Consider the following 5,301-nt stretch of genomic DNA (forward strand, 5'->3'; position numbering starts at 1 on the left):
TGCGCAGAACCTCCCGGCGAACAAGAGGCTGGCAGGTGGGCAGACCCGTGCTGAGTCCCTGAGGGTCTCTGCAGTCTGCGTGAGTCCTGGCCAAGGTCTGGCCTCGGAAGCTACGAGCTACAATCTTTCTTCATTCTACCCACCCACGAAGAGCGCCACCCCAGCTGCAGACCAAGTGACCAGCCCAGTTGGAAGGGGCTCAGCCGGATCAAACCTCGGTGCTGTCTCAGAGCATCTGCTGAAGCTCTTCCTCGACCAACTGAACTTCCTCACTGAGTGGTTCTTACTAGAAAATTATCAGCCCAGTCTGACAGTCTCTGAAAGAATGTCAGTGTTTTACTGTAAAGCCAAAGATGGGGGAAGAAGCAGTTTTGGGGGTCTCCTGATCAGCTTTTATTCAAGCCCTTAAATCTGTGAATATGCGATGTTAACGCCACCTTACGTTTGTATTAGATTAGCAGTATGCAACTGGCTTTCCAAACCGTGGTCCTATTGATAGTAGTGTAGTTGTAAAACGTACATAGAATAATTTGCCTCCTACACAGTGTGTAAATAGCAAAGGACATCTCTTTACTTGGATTTTTAAAAATTCCAGTAAATTCAATTTATTTTCATATAAACAAAAGTGATAACACGCAAACTTCCTGCCTTTGACACAATTCTATTTGTAATTGCACTTTGTAATATGAAAACTTGAAAACATTTGGAGTAAATGATGGCATAACAATATGGTGGAATATAAGCCATTAAAATTAAAAATCATGACTACATATACAGAAATATGATATGCCATTGAGTTTTACTTCCAGCTGGCGTTAGACTACAACTTAATATTGCTACTCTAAAAAACCATGGATAAAGATCTAAAGTAAATAAAATTTGGTTAAGAGCTAGACATGGCCGGGCGCGGTGGCTCAAGCCTGTAATCCCAGCACTTTGGGAGGCCGAGACGGGCGGATCACAAGGTCAGGAGTTCGAGACCATCCTGGCTAACACGGTGAAACCCCGTCTCTACTAAAAAATACAAAAAGCTAGCCGGGCGAGGTGGCGGGCGCCTGTAGTCCCAGCTACTCAGGAGGCTGAGGCAGGAGAATGGCGTAAACCTGGGAGGCGGAGCTTGCAGTGAGCTGAGATCCCGCCACTGCACTCCAGGCCCCACGACAGAGCAAGACTCCATCTCAAGTTTTGCAGTGTATACTTGACAAATAGTATTGTGATTGGTGACAGCTGTCATGTGGAACTTTGAAGATTTTTCATGTAATGCTGATGCAAATGTGTATGCATATGTGCAAGATATATAAATTGCCTAATAGATATATTAACTCAAATTAAGATTAAATGCTTTTCAAGAGTGGGAAATAAAAAGGGAGTACATAACAAGTAGAGAATGATTGGGATTTTTTGGTTTTTTTTTGAGACAGCGTCTTGCTCTGTGGCCAGGCTGGAGTGCAGTGGCGCGATCTCAGCTCACTACAACCTCCAATTCCCTAGTTCAAGCGATTCTCCTGCCTCAGCCTCCCAAGTAGCTGAGATTACAGGCACGCACCACCACACCCAGCTAATTTTTTTGTATTTTTAGTAGAGACGGGGCTTCAACATGTTGGCCAGGATGGTCTCGAGCTCCTGACCTTGTGATCCGCCAGCCTCGGCCTCCTAAAGTGCTGGGATTACAGGCGTGAGCCACCCCACCCAGCCATGATTGGGAAATTTTTAGAATAGTTCTGTGTATTATCATGTTATCATATATTCATACATTTCCCAATACATAGTAGACTCTCACTAAATATGTCCAGACTCCAGGAAGTAACTGAGAGCTGCTAATTTACATGTCCTTTTTTTTTTTTTTTTTTTTTTTAGTTGGAATCCTGCTCTGTCATCCAGGCTGGAATGGAGTAGTGCAATCTCAGCTCACTGCAACCTCCACCTCCCGGGTTCAAACAATTCTTCTGCCTCAGCCTCCCAAGTAGCTGGGACTACAGGCACGTGCCACCATGCCCAGCTAGTTTTTGTATTTTTATTAGAGACAGGGTTTCACCATATTGGCCAGGCTGATCTTGAACTCCTGACCTCGTGATCAGCAGATCAAAAAATTAAAAAAAAATTAAAAATCAGCTGAGTGTGGTGAGTGTGCCTGCCTCAGCCTCCCAAAGTGCTGGGATTATAGGCATGAGCCACCATGCCTGGCCCTTTATTTTTCATTTTATTTTATTTTATTTTTTGAGACGGAGTCTCACTCTGTCACCCAGGCTGGAGTGCAGTGACACAATCTCGGCTCACTGCAACCTCTGCCTCCCGGGTTCAAGCGATTCTCCTGCCTCAGCCTCCTCCTGAGTAGCTGGGATTACAGGTGCATGCCACCACGCCTAGCTAATTTGTGTGTGTGTGTGCGTTTGTGTGTGTGTGTTTTGTTTTTGTTTTGAGACAGAGTCTCACTCTGTTGCCAGGCTAGGGTGCAGTGGCACTTTTTTTTTTTTTTTTTTTTTGGCTCACTGCAACTTCCGCCTCCTGGGTTCAAGCAATTCTCCTGTCTCAGCCTCTCGAGTAGCTGGGACTACAGCACACGCACTACCACACCCGGCTAATTTTTGTATTTTTAGTAGAGACGGTTTCACCATGTTGGCCAGGATGGTCTCGATCTCTTGACCTCATGATCCGTCCGTCTTGGCCTCCCAAAGTGGCTCATTACAGGCGTGAGCCACAGTGCCCAGCATATTTTTGTGTTTTTAATAGAGACGGGGTGTCACCATGTTGGTCAGGCTGGTCTCAAACTCCTGATCTTGTGATTCGCCCACCTCAGCCTCCCAAAGTGCTGAGATAACAGGCAGGAGCCACTGCGCCTAGCCCTTAATTTATATTTTCTAAGTACTGACAGTTTTGGTAAAGTAGTAAACTAGAAAAGCTCCTTCAGGGCAGGGACCATGTCTTAGATATCTTTATACTTCACAACGGGCTTAATACATTGTAGGTGCAGAATACATATTAAGTTGGGCTGGTTCACAGTCAAAATTTGATATTAATATATGCACTGATACTTCGAAAGCAAAAAGAGAAAATACATAAAAATGTTTACTGAAGGGAGCAGCACAGAATAATTAGCTATCATCCAGGTTTCCATCAATCTAAGAAAGAGTTATTTATGTGATTTATCAAAAAGCTTCACTGAAGTTTTTGCATTTAAAACTTACTAATTTATAGCAGGTCATGGTGCACATGCCTGTAGTTCCAGCTACTTGGAGGCTGAGGCAGGAGGATCACTTGAGCCTGGGAGGTGGAGGCTGCAGTAAGCTGTGATGACCAGACCAAGACGCTGTCTCAAAAAAAAGAAAGACAGCTGGATGCAATGGCTTATGCCTATAATCCTAGCACTTTGGGAAGCTGAGGCCAGGAGTTCACAATGAATTTGACCAACATAGCAAGATCCCTGTCTGTAATGTTTTTTAATGGTTAAAGAAATTTTTTTTTAAAAAAAGGAGGACTATCTGAAGATAGGCCGCCATCATGAATGACACCGTAACTATCCGCACTAGAAAGTTCATGACCAACCGACTACTTCAGAGGAAACAAATGGTCATTGATGTTCTTCACCCCGGGAAGGCAACAATGCCTAAGACAGAAATTCGGGAAAAACTAGCCAAAATGTACAAGACCACACCGGATGTCATCTTTGTATTTGGATTCAGAACTCATTTTGGTGATGGCAAGACAACTGGCTTTGGCATGATTTATGACTCCCTGGATTATGCAAAGAAAAATGAACCCAAACATAGACTTGCAAGACATGGCCTGTATGAGAAGAAAAAGACCTCAAGAAAGCAACGAAAGGAACGCAAGAACAGAATGAAGAAAGTCAGGGGGACTGCAAAGGCCAAGGTTGGTGCTGGCAAAAAGTGAGCTGGAGATTGGATCACAGCCGAAGGAGTAAAGGTGCTGCAGTAAAGGCTACCTGTGTCCATTTTGGATTTCTCACGAGCAGATTAATAAACTAAAAACTTTCAAATAAATAAATACATAAATAAAGGAAGAAATAGGAAGTATAAAATTAATTGAAGATACTGCAGAATGCTGAGTTTTAATGTGAAATTAATGATTCTAAAGATGACTTCGAAACATGATTATGACAGAAATTTGCAGTAATGTGTACTGTCTGAAAAGGGGTAAATTAAAAGAATGAGAAGACAGCCTGGGAATATAGTAAGAACTCGTCTCTACAAAAAAAATTAAAAATCAGCTGAGTGTGGTGATGCATACCTGTAGTCCCAGCTACTCAGAGGCTGACTGGAGGATCACATGAGCCCAGGGAGGTTGAGATGTAAACTGTGATCGCACCACTGCCCTCCAGCCTAGGTGACAGAGCAAGACCCTGTCTCAAAAGAAAATAGAAAGAAAAGAGAAGAACATTTAACTCTTATTCGGACTTCCACCAAATTTTGTTCAGGACTTCTTTCATCAGCTTCCTACATAGCCAGTTATAGTACTTACCTCATTCTGCTTTAAATTTTGCTTATGTTTAAACACAATTAGATTTTGAGTTGTTTAAAGGCAAAGACTTTTTTTTTTTTTTTTTTTTTTTTTTTTTGACCGTGTCTTGCTTTTTCGCCCAGGCTGGAATGCAGTGGCGCGATCTAGGCTCACGGCAAGCTCCGCCTCCCAGATTCACGCTATTCTCCCGCCTCTACCTCCCAAGTAGCTGGGATTACAGGTGCCTGCCACCACACCCGGCTAATTTTTTGTATTTTTAGTAGAGACGGGGTTTCACCGTGTTAGCCAGGTTGGTCTCGATCTCCTGACCTCGTGATCCGCCCACCTCGGCCTCCCAAAGTGCTGTACTGTCCAAAGTACAGACGTGAGCCACCATACCCAGCTATTCTTTATTTTTTTAATGATTGAAGGATTTATTAAGTCATACATACAAAACATACTGCTAATTGCATTACCAAAAGATTAATATAAAAACACTCCACAATTCTGCAACTGTCCATTTAAAAAAGTTTGTTCCTGACTGGGCGCGGTGGCTCACACTTATAAGGCACTTGGGAGGCAGAGGCTGATGGATCACTTGAGGTCAGGACAGGGTCTTGCTCTGTCGAGACCAGCCTGGTCAATATGGTGAAACTTCGTCTCTACTAAAAATACACAAAATTAGCCGGATGTGGTGGCACACGCCTGTTATCCCAGCCACTCGGGAGGCTGTAGCAGGAGAACCGCATGAGCCTGAGAGGCGGAGGTTGCAGTGAGCCGAGATCATGCCACTGTACTTCAGCCTGGGTGACTCCGTCTCAAAAAAAAAAAAAAATTGTTCTA

General features: G+C 43.7%; 1 pseudogene across 1 annotated transcript; it reads left to right on the forward strand.

Moving 5' to 3' along the window:
- The first annotated feature begins 3,476 nt into the window (after window positions 1–3,476).
- LOC111546041 lies at window positions 3,477–3,997 on the forward strand (annotated as a pseudogene). The gene has a single exon (XR_002732625.2). The product of XR_002732625.2 is annotated as a 40S ribosomal protein S24 pseudogene (transcript).
- The last annotated feature ends 1,304 nt before the right edge of the window (window positions 3,998–5,301 follow it).

The sequence above is a fragment of the Piliocolobus tephrosceles genome, chromosome 15 (assembly GCF_002776525.5).
Source record: "Piliocolobus tephrosceles isolate RC106 chromosome 15, ASM277652v3, whole genome shotgun sequence".
Lineage (NCBI taxonomy): Eukaryota > Metazoa > Chordata > Mammalia > Primates > Cercopithecidae > Piliocolobus > Piliocolobus tephrosceles.